Raw genomic sequence first — 19,525 nt, 5'->3', positions numbered from 1 at the left:
ACTCAGTGTCTACCTTCCTGCGTTTTGCATTCATTGCCACTGGAAATTTTTTCTTCGATTTTATTTCGAAATGCGAGTTATTCAACAAGTATCGTATCACATGTAAGTATCTGGATATTTAGCGTGGATTTCTTGTTAAAACACAGTGACGCTGTTGCTGTTTACAAATTTGAACAATCCCATCTGAAAACCTGCGCGTGCACGGAGAGTATCTAATACATATTAATCAGGTAGTCTGCCTTCTCGTTGTTTGTATATACCAGTGTTTGGTTTGGAACAAAACGGAACCTGGGGCCAGTGTAACAAGACGCCATGCATGTCCATCAGTGTGGTCGGGTGAAACACTCAGAATAAGGAAAAAAATTGTTCGCAGGCTGGATAAGCATAGTGTCCCAATATTTGCTTGCGGGCCAGTCAAAATACCTTCGCGGGCCGGATCTGGCCTGCGGGCCGTAGGTTGCCTACCCCGATTTAGACTATCAACTGCATTGCATCATCAGTACATGTTGTTACTTTTTAGAAAATTCAGTCTAATTGGCCAGACAGTACTTTCTCCAAACAAAACCATGTGAACTTTTCCCAAATGTATTTTAATCCCACGCCTCAGTCTTTTTCTGATAGTAGCTTCTCTAGCACTGACTTTTGTCTCACAGACTTGTAATTAATTGGTTGTTCCTGCTGCCTTTCTTGAAGAGAAGTGTCAAGTAAATAGAGATGTCCCTGGAATGACCTCAGGTCATTGCAAATGTAAGTGGCATCAGGCAAGGTAAGAAGGGAAGGGAAAGTCATGTAAAGCACTGGTAAAGGTTCGTGACTAGAGGCCTCTACAGCTTTCAGGCTTGGGTTCAGGTGCAACTTTTACTGTAGTGTAATAGCAAGCACCACACAAGAATAGTGGTCATTCATTTGCAAGAGGAATCGAATGCGCAAGGCTGCTTGTACTTATTGGCTACTGACAAGTGGAGTTCTGCCTTTACTTGACACAAGCAGAACTTAGAACAGCAGCTACCCACACATACCAGTTTTACAAAAACCAAACAGTGTGGAACAATTAAAACTAGGGCACCGAGTTGACACCAATGGAAGAAATGATAAGTGAATTGTAAAATATAGCCCCAGGATTTAGTGGAAGTTCAGCAGTGCTCTCCTTTTTAACATTGCTTATTGTAGGGGATCTAAGTCATTATAACTCAGCTAATTGGTGCAACACACAGATAATGCTGAAGGAACTCAGCAGGTCAGGCAGCATCTATGGAGGGAAATGAACAGTTGATGTTTCTGGCCCAAGACCCTTCATCAAGATTGGAAAGAAAGAGGACTGAAACCAGAATAAGATAGTAGGGGGAAGGAACACAAGCTGGTTGGTGATGAATGAATGCAGGTGAGAGGGGAAAGCTGAGATGGGGGGGGAACATTTACTCCCCTCTTCCACCTACCTTCTACCTCTCACCTAGATTCACTTATAATTCACCAGTTTACGCTCCTCAATCTAAGAGGAACTCAGAAGATCAAGCAGCATCTATGGAAATGAATAAACAGTCAATACTTTGGGCCAAGACCCTTTTTCAGGACTGGGAAAGAAAGGTGTGTGTTGTTCAGGCGTAATCTGTGTGGAGAGAAACTATCAATACTTTAGTTCAAATTATCTTTTTTATCTATTTATTTTCACATGCTATAACACTCAATTCAGTTTTTTTAAATCAACACTTTTAAAGATAGAGTAAAGAACAAGAGTCATTGTCAAGCTTCAATCATGAAAAGAAAACTATTTTCTTGAATATGTGGTGAAAAGCTTTTTAGATAAAGACATAGATTGGAGTTTTGTGTGTTGCTCTAGATTTCCAGCATCTGTAGAATCTCTTGTGTTTAGTTAGTGCCTGAATTGTTAAGTATTTTCAGTAAATTAAGTTTTTTTATTTACAAAATACTAGAGTTGTTCTCAGAAGTGTCTGGATTGTACATCCCTATGAGAAAAGACTTAGAGCAACAAATATGGCAACTCTTTGGACACAACTCTTTTGTTCCAGTTCCTGAATTAAATGGAGCCATTCTAAAACATGAAAAAAGTGAGTTTACTATTTGGCCTGAGAAGTTTCAATTTATTAAGCATCAAGGTTAAACTTCTTTCCATGGAAATATTTCTACCCCTTCCTATTCCTTTTATGCACCCTGGTCAACAGAGGTAACCTATTCCAGGCCTCTCCAAAGTACATAATTTTTGCCTAATAACTGGTGATTTTAAATGTAAGTTCTTTATACAGAGAGTGATGGGTGTGCGGAACACACTGCCAAGGGTGGTGGTAGAGGCAGATACATCTGAGGCATTTTGAAGCTCTTAGATAGGCACATGGGTGATAGAAAAATGGATGGCTGTATAGATTGATCTTTCAGCAGTTTCAAAGGTTGGCACAACGTCATGGGCCGAAGGGCCTGTATTGTGCTGTAATCTTATGCTCCATGGTGTGACTTCCCTTCTGACTTTCCTCCTAATTAAATAGCCCTCATGGGTGGTACAGCAGAAGACAATAACTTGAAATTCTAAGGGAATCAAAGGATATGGGGTCAGTGGAGGAAAAGTGTACATAGTTGAAAAAAAACATGTGCAATCTTATTAAATCGCAGAAAGGGAACAAAGGTCCAAATGGCCAAGTGCTTTTCCATTTCTTATCATCTGAAGCAGATGAATGATGTCAATAGAACACCCCAGATAATTACTAAGTGAGATTGGAACTTTATTGTACTTGCCTTTTACAGTAAAATCTATAAACCCTTCTAAGACTACTTTTTAAACAATTAACATCACTATGAGTCATACAGCCAAATGTTTCAACTAATATTGAAACCAAGTTTAAAGAACTTTTATCTGAAGCTGTAAAAGCCCACATTATTTGACTAATAGCATAGGGGATTTTCAATATGGATGTAAATAGAGGCAGAGTAAGGAAATTTCATAAGTAAGGAAGAGTTAAAGTAATAGGTTGTAAAACAGGTGAGGAAAATTTACCTGAGAAAATGTGTACAGGTTGAGTACTCCTTATCTGAAATGCTTGGGGCCAGAAATATTTTGGATTTTGGATACTTGAATATATAATAAGATACCTTGGGATTGCCATCATTTCCAACTCTGAATTTATGTGCTACTGTTAAGCATTTTGGCTTCCACTTGTTCATCACACATATGTAGTTAATAGTAAAAATTATTACATTCCATTAATATAATGAAATATAAAGTGTGCAGAGTAACAAAAACAGCACAGCAGCACTGGGAGAATACCTGAATCAGCTGTTGAACAACAACAAACAATGGCAGGCTTTCAGTCTCCAACTACAATGTCATGATTTGATTGAAAGGTTATTGTACACTGTATTGTACTTCGCTTTTTTGGGGGGGTTTTATGTAAGGCATAAAAACAATCAGCATTGTAGCCTCATTCTGGTGGTAGATTTTCATCAGCAATGATCTTCACAAACTCAATGAATTTCTCTGCTGCTTAGTGATCAGCAGATGCTTTACCTTTAAAATCTTTAAAAATTTAAAGCTGTGCCTCTTCTTAAATTTCTGCAATCAGCCTGCTGAATATTTGCAATTACCTTCAATTTTCAGTTTGTTGTGTTAGATCTTTGCTTGTTTCATGATCAGCATACCAGTAGGCAGCATATTTTCACAACACTAACAAATCTGCTCTTTGAACACACGATCAAAATTTTCATTTTTTGCTTTATGTAGTGTTTATTCATTTTTCATTAACTTCTATTCATTACATACGTGAGGTTAATTCTCAGAATTGTCTATGATGTGCCAAGACCTGCACATTACCTGGAAACCTTCCCAGCACCTTGTGGAATTTTCCATTTGTGATGTCACCGCTCAAAAAAATTTCAGAAGTTTTCAGATTTTGGAATTTCAGATAAGGGGTACTCAACACGTATCAGATAGAAAATTGGCTTTGAAAGCTGGATTACTGATCATAACACCAATCCAACTTTTATTCAAGGGCCTAAATACAAGTTCATACATTAAGAAAAGGAAGTGAAAAGGAAGAAAATGACTAACAACGTAGGTAGGAGACAGGAGGAACAAGAGACAATCTAGAAACATGACAACAAAAGATCAGATCAATACGTGGTCTGCAGAAGAGAGAGAATGACCAACGGCTAAAAGTTCAAGTATCAACTGGACAGAATGAAAATAAATAGGAGACAGATTTACATCAGAAATTCAAAAGGGGAAAAGTTATAGAATGTGAGATAATAATGAAACAGAACAAAAGAGAAAACAAGAAAAAAGGGAGAAAAACCTAAAAGGAAAGAGAAATAAGACATTCAAGGAACAGTTCAATATTTCTATTTCATTAGCCTTTGTTCATGGCAGAAAGAAAAAAAATCAACAGAGAAAACAACTGAAATAATTCAGTATGAATGAGTAAATCATTGTTTTACAATGCCCTGCATCCCATCTCCTAACATACTTTCTCTGTCATCCAGCTGATCATATTCTCAGCTGACCCACTTTGGCTCCTGGTTATAAAACATCCTCATTTTGAAATTTTCACCTTAGTTTTGCTATTCTCAATCTTCCTAATATAGATATCTACCATCCCTCAGTTCTAAATAATTGATTCTCCCTGTTTGCTGGCATTCTAAGCTTGCTCATAACTTCTCCACTTCTCTTTCCTCTTTTAAGTTACTATGTAAAACATATACCTTCGTTCAACCCTTTATATTCTCTTATGTGCTCAGCCAAGTTCAGTTTGTAAATGCTTCTGTGCCTTTGACCACGTGAAGGGTATTGTACAAATAACCATTACAAGTGGTATATTTACAGTATAAATTATAGAGATCAATCCATTATAATTCTGACCAGGAGCAGGTGTGATTCCTATTGTCAGCTCTATTTCTATTGGGTGAAGTGCAACTAGGTGCCCAGTACCTGCCAATCAGGAATATGTTCGAATAATTCAAGTTGATTTCCATTAATAGAGAATGAATTTCAGCACAAGCCTTCAATCTCTGACAAATAAAAAATGTGTCTACTGTGAGAGATGGAACTAGCATGTAGCATGCTATATTTCATAGCACAGACCTCAAAATAATAATCATACTATCAAGTCTACAGAATCCTCCAAATCAATTAGCACGGTAAGCAAGCCAACATTAGTATTCCCTTCCAGGCTAACATCCCCAACATTTAATTACACTCAACCAGCTGCACTGGGCAGACTATGTCACCTGCATGTCTGACACCAGACTCCTGAAACAGGTTCTCTGTTCCAAGCTTTGTTATTGCAAGATATTTTGAGGTGCACAAATGAAAAGATTCAAGAATGTCCTTAAAACCCCCTTGCAAAAGTATAACTCTTCACCAACTCACAGGCATCTCTGCTCTATGAATGAAGGAGTAGTATTCAAAACAGCATTGAGAAGCTTAAGCCCCTTCATTGTGAACTCATAGAAACCTGCATGTGACAATGTACCACCTGAAAAACCATCCACCCCCCCCATCCTATCAAGTCTCTTCAGCGTCACGTGACTGCGTCTAGTGGTCCCACATTGACCTCATCAGCCACCTCAGAATCTATAAATCAGGCATGGTATCTGATCCTGAAAAGTCAGGAGATGTAGAGCAGGTTTGACCTAAAAGCTGAGTGGTGGAGACGATCCAGTGGCGAGCGATAACTTTAATAATAAACTGCAAAATAATAAGCCATGGGAGGGGCATGAAACAAGAGAGAACAGGTACTAAATACGACAGGCTACAAGGTAACTGAAGGCTAGGAGCAACTGGTTGAGGCCGGTTGGTTTGATGGGTAAACAAAGGACGGTGGATGAGAGCTGAGTTTAAATAGGCTGCAGGTGATGAGTTGGAAGTTAATGGTGGGTGACTCCTGTTAGCTGGGTAGAGACTGGGAGGTGCCTGCCTGTGCAGGCCTGACAGGACACACCCCATGGCTGGCAACTGACAACTCAGGATGGTTTGGATGGGTCCAGTGGAACTTGTCGATGACTGGTGGATCCAAGATGAAACTGGATGGCATCCAAGACCTCTCCTCCAAGTCATACCATTCCCAGTCAACCACCCCATCCACCATCCTTGACTCCAGAGGTGCAGGCTTACGTGGGTTGAGTGGCCAACGGACGATGTGTTTGAGGTAGGACAAGTGGAACTTAGACAAGAGAAAAGCTGTAGATGCTGGAAATCAGGGTAATACTGGTGGAACGTAGGTGTGATCCTGAGGGAAGGTGGCAGCTGGAGATGGTAAGTGACTGGGTTGATGTGCTGAGTAACCTAAAGGGACCAATGAACCTGGGTGAGATCTTGAGAGAGTCGGTGTGCAGGGGCAGACCTCGGGTGGATAGCCAGACACAGTCCCCAGGCCAGAGTACTTTGGCTGCCAACTGTAGTAAGTCTAACAACAGTAGGCATTATTGGCAACTAGGATGGGCCTCTGTGCACTCTTCTGAGCATTCTGGCACCAGCGAACCAGGGCCCTGGTGGATGGGACCTCCACCGTTTGCTGCTCCATGGGGAACAATAGGGGTCGGTAGCCATGAAGTACTTAAAAGGATGACATACTTGTGGCACAGGAGATGTGTAGACTGTGAAACAGTTCAGCTGAGAGCAGATACTTCTTCCATGTGGAAGGGTGAGAGGAGGTGAAGCATCTCAGAAACTTCTCCACTTACAGATTTGCTCTTTCTGATTGACTATTGTTCTGCGGATTATAGTCCGAGGACAAACTCACTGAGGTGTGGAGGAGGGAGCAGTAGGTTTGCCAGAGGTGGAAGACAATTTGTGAGCCCCAGTTAGACATAATGTCCTGAAGGAAACCGTGGAGGCGAACTACATGTTTGAGTACCAGGACCGCCATCTCAGTGGCTGATGTACGTTTGGGAGAGGGCAATGAACTGGGTCACCTTGGAGAACCAGTCCACCCAGTAGTCATCAGTGTGGCCCCTGTCAGAAGGTGGCTTACCCATGACAAAATCTATTTCCCATCAGCTAATATCTCCTTTCCTCCAAGGTCTGTTTAATGGTGATTAGCTCCGTGTCTCCTAGTCCACAAAAGGTCCAGAGGGGTTCGGATGGCAGACGGTGAAGAGTCTTATGAACTCTTCAAAAGCGTGAGCAGCAGACCAAGTTATCAGCGAGGAAGGTGATCTGGTGAGAGTGATGAGAGAAGGAATGATTTGGCTGTAGTTCCTGATGAAATGGTGATAGAAGTTGCAAAAGCACATGAAGCATTGCAGCTGTTTGAGGGAGCACGGTCCGGGCCATTCAAAGATGGCGTGCACTTTCCCTGTGTCAATGGTTATGCCTTGGGGTGAACGGATGTAACCCAGGAAGGAAATGACAGGGATGTGGAGCTGGCATTTTTCTAACTTGCAATACAGCTGGTTTTCAATGAGATGCTGAAGGACTAAATGGACATGATAGACTTGGTCTTGGGGGTCCTTTGATAAGATAAGGATGTCATCGAGGCAGACAAACACATACCTGTGTAGCATGTCTTACAGGATCTGGTTGATGATATGGAAAATGACTGGACTGTTGGAAAGTCTGAAAGGCATCAGAATTATTCAGAGTGGCCAGCGGGTGCTATGAACACCATCTTCCACTCATCTACCTGGCAGACGCAGATCAGTTTGTACATGCTCTGTAGATCGAGTTTGGTGAAGATCTCATCCCTGCAGTGTTTTGAATGTGCTATCCTCCAAGGTGAGAGGGTAGCAGTTCTTAATAGTGATTTTGTTGAGTTCATGATAGTCAATGCAGGGTCGAAGACTCCCATCTTACTTTTTGACAAGGAAGAATCCTGTATCAGCTGGAGACTGGGATGGTTGAATGAAGCATTGCTGTAGCACTTCAGTGATGTAGTCATTCATGGCTTGGGTATCAGGATGGGAGAGGGAGAATATATGACCTCAGTGAGGAATGGTTCCCAGACGAAGGCCATTCATGCAGTCATTTGGTCTGAGACGTGGCAGGGTGCTGGCTCCACTTTTACTGAAGGCAATGGCTACGCATTGGTATTCCTGTGGGAGTTTGGTGATGTTGAGAGTTTCGTCCATATCCACGGATTTACAGGGTGAACTCAGCTGTGGTTGCAGGCAGGTGGTCCCCTAGGTGGGTCCCCAACTTAGCACTGAACAGAATGACCAAACAAAGTGATGGTTATGAGTGGAGAGTCAGAGGTAACCCAAAAGTGTTTGGTGAGATAATCATGAGGAATTAGATGGACTTGAGATGCTCTCCAATGCTCATGTGCACAGGCCATATGCACACTCTGACCATCCCAGACTCCAAGAGATGTCTGTCAATGGCCGTAATACAGAAGGGGTGAGATATAAGCTTGGTCCAAGCTGCAGTCTGGTCCAGAATGTTATCTGCTGCACTGAAATCCACGAGAGCCTCCTGTGCACATAGAGCTGCCAAGGTATGGAGGAGGACAGAAGGAGTATGTCAGACTATGCTGCTGGAATAAAGGGCCAAAGGGCTGGAGGGAGCATACCAGATTAAAAGCCTTTTGTCTCTACATGGTGATGCCATTTCTTGGATACATTGGGCATTTGATGTGATGGTGGTTCGCTGCTCTGAAGTAGGCACACAAGCGGTTTCCCCACCAATGCTCACACTATTGGGGCATTAAGGGAGCTCTCTCTACCTGCATAGGCTCTGGAGGCATTGATGATGAGGCTCCTGCAGCCTGAAATGGTTCTGGGTTCTGGCTGATGCCCTGGAGGGTTGTTCCATCAGACTCTTGTCAATTCAGAGGGCCAGAGCGATGAGGCTTTCAAAGTCAATGGCCAGCTTCCAGAAAGACAGCTCGTCTTTCAAGCACTCCGAGAGGCCGTGATAGTAATGGGCCAGCAATGATTCCACATTCCAGCCACAGTCCACCATGAAGGTCTTGAATTCCACTGTGTAATCCAGCATCGTGCAAGTCTTGAAGCATCTGATCCACTGCCACCCTTCCACTTCCCAGATGGTCAAAAACCTGGTTTATTTTGACAGTGAATTCCTCATATTTATTGCAAATAGTGGTTTTATTGTGCCAGTTAGTGGTGGCCCAGGTCCAAGCTCTCCCAGTCAAGAGAGGGATGATGAAGGCAATGTTGGCTCTGGCTCAGTTGGCTGGAGCTCGAAGTATAAGACTCACTGGCACAGGATGCAGTAGCATTGGGTTGTGAATCTATCAAACCGTTTGGGCACGGGAACAAGGCTCTAAGAGACGAGATTAGCTGGTGCGGGGTTGCTGTATTGAGACTGACAGTTGGTTAAGAGTGGTGACGAGATGATCACTGGTTTGCTGCTGCTTTGGAACTGCGTCCTTCTGTCAATGGATGGCTTCCTTTAGGTGAGCATAATCTGCTGGGTCAATTGTTGGTTCACCCATCCTGTCAGGAGATGTAGAGGAGGCCTGTCCCAAAAGCAGAGCAGCAGGGACAGTTTAGTAATGAGTGATAACATTAATAATAAACTGCAAAATAATGAACTCGAAGTCTCGAAACAAGAGAGAACAGATACTAAACGGCATAGGTAACAAGGTAACAGAAGACTAGGAGCAGCTGATTGAGGCTGGCTGGTTCAATGGGTGAACAAAGTACTATGGATGAGAATTTGGTTCAAATAGGCTGCAGGTGGGTGAGTTGGAAATGAGTGGCAGGTGACTCCTGTTAGCTGGGTGGAGTCTGGGAGGTGCTTGTCTGTGCAGGCCTGACATGAGACTGATTCAGAAGAAGAATCTACAAAAGCATTAGTGAGGCAAAAGACTGTTAATGCTGGAATCTGGAGAAACAAATAATCTGCTGAAAGAACTAATGCAGGGTTTATCCCAAAATATCAACAATTCCTTCCCCCCCCCCCACACAGTTGCTGTTTGACCCACTGAAGTCCTCCAGCAGATTGTATGTTGGTCCTTGCTCCTATGATGTTCCACCACTCCACTTCTGTTTTGAGATCTAAATGTTGCTGACTATATTCTTATCCCTACAAGCCCCTTATTTCAGTATGCACTGCAGCTCTTTTATCTGCATCTGTAATTTTCATTACACTTCAACAACCACCTTTGAATTTATATGTTGCTCAAGCTGTTCAAACATCTGAAATGAATTTGTCCCATGATTTCTATTTACTTACGTGCTCTACTTGTGGCTTTGTTTTTGACTCTTCCCATTGAAATTACCTCCCAACACTTTCAGCTATAGCATTCTTCTCTTTTATCAAAAATGTATTATGTACATCCTCTTCTTCAAATAGTCCTTCATGACAACCGTTAAAACTGTTCAACCTAGTTCTTTCCTTATGTTAGTGTCACTAATTTGTCGAGAACTCTGGAACATTTTTTCAGTCTCAGATCAGCTTCATTAATGTAAATTGTTGGTATCAAACACTAAAAATATACATTTAAGATTACATTTCTGGATAATACCAGAAATTAGCAAAGGCTTTATCATTTATATTATAAGACATTTTAAACCAAACAATTACAATGAAGTAAAGGCTGAGGAAAATGCTGGAAATATAAAGAAAGTTAGGCAGAGAGAGAAGCAGGAGGAAATGTCTAATGTCTAAGGGTTGACCATGGGAAGAATTATATTGGTACCCAACAAAACCAAGCATTACATTAAAAATTATTTTTAAAATTTGCACATTCTTTGACAGAGGCAACTTCAAAAGGAAATTCCTGTGATTTTTCTATACATGATGACTATATTGTAAATATTTTAAAACCACAATAATTTACATGCATTCACGTGGTGGAGACTATTCCCTACTCTGAGCATTAATAGTACCTGATGTTTAGGTAACAAATTAAATGGTATTTGTTGAATTTTCCAAATTCTTCTGTTTTTCATTTGTGGTATCTTCTAGCTCTACATAATTTAGAAATTCAGTGAAGAGGTAATGTGCATTTTTAAGATGTTGCAGGATAAGCGATTCACTGAGTAATGGAAACCTCTGATTAATTTCCTGTAAAGGACCAATTTAACTGACTTCAATCAAGATATCAGGGAATGCACAACTTAGATTCAGTAGAAGAAAATAAACAGTTAATGCTTTGGCCTGAGACCCTTCAAGACTGGAGATGCAGAAGGAAGAATTCAGATTTCTGATTATCCAATGAGAGTCAAATAGTCTACAACAGCAAAGCCCAGGCCTGAAGATCAAGTCATCTGGAAGAGTTGGACTTCAAATGACTTCATCTGCAAGTCTAGATTGACATTCTGCCTCCAAGGTTGAGAGGAAGAAATCAGAGGAAGTATTGAAAAAAGCAAGAGATTCTGCAGATACCGGGAATCCAGAACAACATTTAATACGGTACCCGATGCAAGGCTTATTGAGAAAGTAAGGAGGCATGGGAAGGGGTCATTGCTTTGTGGATCCAGAACTGGCTTGCCCACAGAAGGCAAAGAGTGGTTGTAGACGGCATGGAGGTCGGTAATCAGTGGTGTGTCTCAGGGATCTGTTCTGGGACCCTTACTCTTCATGATTTTTATAAATGACCTGGATGAGGAAGTCCTGATGAAGGGTCTTGGCCTAAAATGTCAACTGCACCTCTTCCTAGAGATGCTGCCTGGCCTGCTGCGTTCACCAGCAACTTTTATGTGTGTTGGATGAGGAAGTGGAGGGATGGGTTAGTAAATTTTCTGATGACACAAAGGTTGGAGGTGTTGTGGGTAGTGCGGAGGGTTGTCAGAGGTTACAGCAAGACATTGATAGGATGCAAAACTGGGCTGAGAAGTGGCAGACGGAGTTCAACCCATATAAGTGTGAAGTGGTTCATTTTGGTAGGTCAAATATGATGGCAGAATATAGTATTAATGGTAAGACACTTGGCAGTGTGGAGGATCAGAGGGATCTTGGCGTCCGAGTCCATAGGACACTCAAAGCTACTACGGAGGTCGACTCTGTCGTTAAGAAGGCATACAGTACATTTGCCTTCATCAATCATGGGAATGAGTTTAGGAGCCGAGATGTAATGATGCAACTATATAGGACCCTGGTCAGACCCCAGTACTGTGCTCAGTTCTGGTCACCTCACTACAGGAAGGATGTGGAAACTATAGAAAGGGCGCAGAGAAGATTTACAAGGATGTTGTCTGGATTGGGAAGCATGCCTTATGAGAATAGGTTGAGTGAACTCAGCCCTTTCTTTTTGGAGCGACAGAGAATGAGAGATGACATAATAGTGGTGTATAAGATGCTGAGAGGCATTGATCGTGTGGATAGTCAGAGGCTTTTTCCTAGGGCCAAAATGGATAGCACGAGAGGGCACAGTTTTAAGGTGCTTGAAAGTAGGTACAGAGGAGATGTCAGGGGTAAGTTGTTGCTGTTGTTTTTTTTTTGTTATGCAGAGGGTGGTGAGTGCCTGGAATGGGCTGCCAGCGACTGTGGTGGAGGCAGATATGATAGGGTCTTTTAAGAGACTTCTGAATAGGTATATGGAGCTTAGAAATATAGAGGGCTATGGGTAACCCTAGGTAATTTCTAAGGCAAGGACATGTTCGGCACAGCTTTCTGGGCCGAAGGGCCTGTATTGTGCTGTAGGTTTCCTATGTTTCTAACATGCACAAAATGCTGGAGGAACTCAGCAGGTCAGGCACCTATGGAAGTGAATAAACAGTTGCTGTGTTGGGCCAAGACCCTCCATGAGTATTGAAAAAGGTATGTACATGCTAACAATTGATCTTAATCTTTTTATTTGTATTTCTGAAGCATGAGCCCTGCTGGTCAGAATTTTTGTTTATGAAAACAGATGATTCCATGTCTTCATATATTAAAAATTCATAACAGGAACTGATAGATTTGTTCTTTAATCTACCATTTTCTTCTTTATGACAGAAATGTAATTTGGAAATAAAGTAATTTTAGCAGTGATTATAATCTATGAAATGATTATCTGCCTGTTGCAATAATTATCCAAGTGATATGAGATAAAAAGCAGATGGATTCAGACTGGCAGATGATCCATTCCACCACATTAACAACCAGATAGTCAAGCTGAAACTTGCCCTTATAATCTCTTCAGTCATCAATACTTCCTGCAGGGTTTTATACCTCAGACTTGACCTTGTGGAATCATGTTGACTTCTGTCTGATGCTGCGATTATTTTAATGAAATAATTCAACAGAGCTTAGTGTTTTTCAGCATCAGAATTTTACAGCACATCTTATTTCTGGTTTGTTCAATTTGGCAAGATAAAGCTCTGTGGAGCTGACATTCTACTACATAAGAGTGTAAAGAAAGAAACTAAGGAAAGGCCTAATGAATGATGAAGAGGGTGCAAACACAACATGTTCTTTCAAACTGGTCTAGAGGAATTATTGAGGATCCAACAGAACTGTCAAGAGCACCCCCTCCTGGAACCATGTACCATAAAATCATGGCACACTCAAGCAATCTTCTTGTTTTATACTGCAAATTTATTTGATACACATGAAAGGAAGTTGGATAATTTTGGTAAGATTTCAGATGATACTTTGCCATATCCCTTAAGTTACATGCAAACTCATTTAATGCTATGCTTTAATACCATTATCAAAAAACCTGTTGACAGTTTTAGACTGTCTTCTGAAGGGAATGAAAGTTTTAGAAGTCAAGAAGTTGGTGCTTCATTAAGTAATTAAATCAAGTAAACTAACTTTCATCTTTAGTATCTATTTGCTGCTCTACACTGATCATAGTGTCTTCTACATAAAAGATATTTTCACCTACAAAGCACAAATGAACTTGAAATAGGGGCTATAATTACTATACACTAATTTAAATGGTTCTATCTGTTCTTTGAAGGGGTATGTGGAAAACATACTCTTGAGAAAGATTATATGTTAAAATTAGCTATCAAATACAGCTCCTTTTATGCTTCCTGTGTTTGATGTCATAAATTATCCAAACTTTTTTCTGCACTCTTTGTTACAGGGCTTTTTTCCATCTAAATGCACACTTTCATTAAGACTGGGGTTTTTAAAAAATTAAATTAGATTAATGAAATTGTGTACACAATGAAAACAGTATCATTTTAAGAGTGCCCCCCTTATTAAAAATCAATGCATCATTTGACTGGCATACATGATAAATCTCACATGTACCACATACAGTGCAATAACAGAAATGATGCAAGATTCTTCTGATTCCTCAAGCAATCAATTGCATTGACCCCGATACAGGTGAACTTCACCCTTCACTGCATTCTAACCTGCTCTAAAATTACTAAATCTAAACACAAGAGATTCTGCAGATGCTGGAAATCCAGAGAAATATATAGAAAATGCTGGAGGAACTCAGCAGGCCAGGCAGCATCTATAGAGAGGAATAAAGAGTTGACATTTTGGGCCAAGAACCTTCATCAGGACCAGAGAGGAATGGGGAGCAAGCCAGAATAAGAAGGTGGGGGGAGCGGAAGGAGTTTGAGCTAGAAGATGATGGATGAAGCAAGTTGGGTAGGGTGGGGAGTAGGGTAAGTGAGAAGGTGGAAAAGGTGAAGGGTTTAAGAAAATGGAATCTGATTGGAGAGGGGAGACAACTGTGGGGAAAAAAGGAAAAGGAAGGAGCACCAGGGGAGGGGATAGGCAGGTGAGGAAAAGAGAAGCGGTAAGAGCGGAGCCAGAGTGAGCAATGGGAGGGGAAGAAGTTAGAAAAATTGATGTTCATACCATCATGTTGGAGGCTACCCAGACAAAATATGAGATGTTACGCCTCCAACCTGAGAATGGCCTCATCATGACAGTAGAGGCGGCCTGAACCAACACATTGGAATGGAAGTGGGATTAGAATTAAAATAGTTGGCTACTGGAAAATCCTATTTGTTGAGTATGGAGCAAAGGTATTCGACAAAGTGGTCTCCCAATTTATGTTGGGCCTCACCAATGTAGAGGAGGCTGCACTGGGAACACAGCATACAGTAGAAAACTCTAACAAATTTGTAGGTGAAGTGTTGTCTCACCTGGAAAGACTGTTTAGGCCCCTGAATGGAGGTGAAGGAAGAAGTGAATGGGCAGGTGTAGCACTTCTTTCACTTGCTGAGGTAAGTGCCAAGAGGGAGAATTACAAAGATACGAAAACAGTAAGACAGAAACTTATAAAGAGAAATGTCTTGGTTTTGCAATTTTTTTTGCACAAAATTCATGAAGAAACTATGGAAAATCCAATCTGTAAAGAGTCCATGTCACCCATGGTAGATGTACAATCAGTTATAATCCTTATCATTGGTATATCTCACATTTGCAAGCCACAGAGTCTTTACCGGGGAAATCATAGTGCATTACACAAAGCTCCTATTGGCTCTCTTGTTCATAGAGGGGGGAAAAACATGATTGAGAATTAGTTATGAGAGGATCGAGCTGAACTGTGACTTATTGCATAACTGAGTGGCATATACTTCAGTAACCATGCTTATACATGATTGATAGGTAGTGTTGCATAGTATTTCAAGGCTGACTACGTTCTGTGAAATAGTATTACAAAAAAACATTTTCTTCTATGCTTATCAATTTATTTTGAAGAATCATTTAGCTTTTATAATTATTTCAAATCTCAGTTGTACATGAATCAAAACTGAAACACAGATGGTTCATGAATATTATTTAATCCCAGTACAAAATGGAATAACAAAGTAAATTTTCTTTTATTGTAATGCACAAGTTTTAAATTAATTCTAGTTTCAGTATCAGTTGATATTAAAACAATGATTTTATATAATGAATATAAACAGTGCACTTGCAGCTGTTAAGTTTGTTTTTCATTCTTTTTTTCTCTGGGTTAGCTGATTTATATTATATACTTAAGGGTGTTTAGAACTAAATTACATTTTTATACAAAACCACATTGAAGAAAATTAATTCAGAACCTCAAGATAACGAAATTCATTGCCAGTTTTGGCAGCATGTACTGCAATCAACAATAATACATGGAACTGAGCCCATCATTATTTGAATGATTTCACTGTACCGCTTAGTATGCTGCAAACAACTTATCAGATTCCACCAAAATCTTTAAAGGCAACATTTTGAAAATAAAAATCTTGGAGAGTCTAGTTAGTAGTAATACAGTAAATAATAAAATCATCAATAAAAATGTAAAGAAGGTCATTATTTCGTGCTGCCATATCCTTGTAGCAGCTTTTTGAACTATAAATCCCCATGTTCACATTTATCTTGGAAAAGCGATCTGTGAACTCGGACCTTAGGCCCATTAAACATTCATCATGTTAAAGTCTTGGAGTCCAAAAATCACAAAATAGTCATAGCACTGAAAGAGGTTATTTGCCCCTTGAGTGTATGCCAATTACTGACAGAACAATCAAATTAGTTCCATTCCCATACACATCCCCCTAACCCTGCAAATTATCTCACAAATGGCTGCATAATTTCATTTTAATGGCACCAATTAATTCTGTTTCCACAATCCTATGGGCAGTACATACCACCTCCCAACCCCAATTTGGAAATTTAAAGTCTTTTTCACATGCCTCTTTTACCTTCGCTCAAGAATTTTCCACTTATATCCTTTGGTGCTTGAACCAGCTGTTAATGGGGAAAACTCCTCTCTAGTCTATTTAAATCATACAAGATCTTGAACAAGTTATCAAACTACATTATTCCAATAACATCACTTTCCCAGTTTAACTGCATGCCTTTGAACTGCCATCCTCTAACCCACACTATGGGTAGAAACTGCTATTGTTCATCAAAAAGAGTAGCATATAGACATTGTGAATTAAAAACTCATGGGAGTTTAGATGATAGAGGTATGGGCATTATCAGTGGTTGCCATGAGAGTGGCAGTGAGCCTTTTGATTGAAATCACTGCAACAAGAAGAAAGTGTTGCATTACTCATCTTCAACTGTCTCTGCCACCATTGGAGAGGACAAAGATTTCATGACCTCATCATTGATCCAGTTGCAAGGGCACTGCTGAAGAAAATGCAAATGCTTCTGCTTTGAAGCTGAGTGGTTTCCATCAATTGACAGTAGAGACCTGGGAAGGGACTTTGTGTAAGTATGCAGCCTATAATTACATAGAAGAGTGAATTAAGTTGAACAGAGTGAGATATTAGGAGGAGAAAGAACCACAGGAGCAGTGGCAGAAATAAATGAAAACTACCTATAATCACTTCTCCACTGTTGCAGACATGTTTTTACTGATGGGTTTGATTCCTCAGCTGACTCAGACAAACATTAAATTGGAGCATTTGGACCAGACCAGATGTGAAAGGGCACATTTAATGCAAGGACATTGGGAAAACAGAGTTGGAAATGGAAATCCTAATTTATTATTTATGAGGTCTGCTGACAAAATGGCATAAAAAAAAACTTAGTTACAAGTTAGTAACCAAGTCCACCGAGATGCAACAGAGTGTCATAGCAGGTCATTCCTGCCTGCGGCCAGGAAACTTTACAACTCCTCCCTCGGAGGGTCAAACAGCCTGAGCCAATAAATTTCCTGGCATAATTTACATATTACTATTTAACTATTTATGGTTTTATTACTATTTAATTACTTATGGTGCAACTGTAACAAAAACCAATTTCCCCGTGGATCAATAAAGTATGACTATGACTATGAGTAACACTAAACCAGCTGTGACATATTCTGCAATGATACTCATCAGGGATAACATTTGATGAAGGGCCTTTTGATTTATAACCCACCCCATTTACTACAAAAGAAACAATTAAACAATATTTGTGCATGTTACACTTCAACTTGGCCCTAATTTTGACTGTTAGTGGCAATGAAATGGATGCCCAGTATCAAAAGTACCTGGAACAGACCACCTAGTTCTCAAACTTGCTCTAACATGGAATTAAATCAAACTGGACAACATCTACAATTCACTTAAATTTCAATTTATTCACAAAGATCAACTGCTCTCAGTTCTGATTCTTTACTTGCGGTCTTCCAAAGTGGAGTCTTAAAATTCTGTCATTCTTGTGGAATATATACTTTCTTGTGGAATATACAGTGGTATGCAAAAGTTTGGGCACCCCTGGTCAAAATTTCTGTTACTGTGAATAGTTGAGTGAGTAGAAGATGAACTGATCTCCAAAAGTCATAAAGTTAAAGATGAAACATTCTTTTCAACATTTTAAGCAAGATTAGTGTATTTTTTTGTTTTGTACAATTTTAGAGTGAAAAAAAGGAAAGGAGCACCATGCAAATGTTTGGGCACCCCAAGAGATTTGAGCTCTCAGATAACTTTTATCAAGGTCTCAGACCTTAATTAGCTTGTTAGGGCTATGGCTTGTTCACAGTCATTGTTAGGAAAGGCCAGGTGATGCAAATTTCAAAGCTTTATAAATACCCTGACTCCTCAAACCTTGTCCCAACAATCAGCAGCCATGGGCTCCTCTAAGCAGCTGCCTAACATTCTGAAAATTAAAATAAATGATGCTCACAAAGCAGGAGAAGGCTATAAGATAGCAAAGCATTTTCAGGTAGACGTTTTCTCAGTTCGTACTGTAATTAAGAAATGGCAGTTAACAGGAACAGTGGAGGCAAGTTGAGGTCTGGAAGACCAAGAAAACTTTCTGAGAGAACTGCTTGTAGGATTGCTAGAAAGGCAAATCAAAACCCCCGTTTGACTGCAAAAGACCTTCTGGAAGATTTAGTGGAATCTGGAGTGGTGGTGCACTGTTCTACTGTGCAGCAACACCTGCACAAATATAACCTTCATGGAAGAGTCATCAGAAGAAAACCTTTCCTGTGTCCTCACCACAAAATTTGCAGAGGAACATCTAAACAAGCCTAATGCATTTTGGAAACAAGTCCAGTGGACTGATGAAGATAAAATAGAACTTTTTGGCCGCAATGAGCAAAGGTATGTTTGGAGAAAAAAGGGTACAGAATTTCATGAAGAGAACACCTCTCCAACTGTTAAGCACAGGGGTTGATCAATTATGCTTTGGGCTTGTGTTGCAGCCAGTGGCACGGGGAATATTTCACTGGTAGAGGGAAGAATGAATTCAATTAAATACCAGCAAATTCTGGAAGCAAACATCACACCATCTGTAAAAAGGCTGAAGATGAAAAGAGGATGGTTTCTACAACAGGATAATGATCCTAAACACACCTCAAAATCCACAATGGACTACCTCAAGAGGTGCAAGCTGAAGGTTTTGCCATGGCCCTCACAGTCCCCCGACCTAAACATCATCGAAAATCTGTGGATAGACCTCAAAAGAGCAGTGCATGCAAGACGGCCCAAGAATCTCACAGAACTAGAAGCCTTTTGCAAGGAAGAATGGGCGAAAATCCCCCAAACAAGAATTGAAAGACTCTTAGCTGGCTACAGAAAGCGTTTACAAGCTGTGATACTTGCCAAAGGGGGTGTTACTAAGTACTGATCATGCAGGGTGCCCAAACTTTTGCTTTGGGCCCTTTTCCTTTTTTGTTATTTGGAAACTGTAAGAGATGGAAATAAAAAAGTAATCTTGCTTAAAATATTAAAGGAACGTGCCATCTTTAACTTTATGCCTTTTGGAAATCAGTTCATCTTTTACTCCCTTAGCTATTCACTTTCA

The sequence above is a fragment of the Mobula hypostoma genome, chromosome 7, assembly GCF_963921235.1.
Source record: "Mobula hypostoma chromosome 7, sMobHyp1.1, whole genome shotgun sequence".
In the NCBI taxonomy this organism is placed as follows: domain Eukaryota; kingdom Metazoa; phylum Chordata; class Chondrichthyes; order Myliobatiformes; family Myliobatidae; genus Mobula; species Mobula hypostoma.
Note: the sequence above shows the minus strand (reverse complement) of the source record.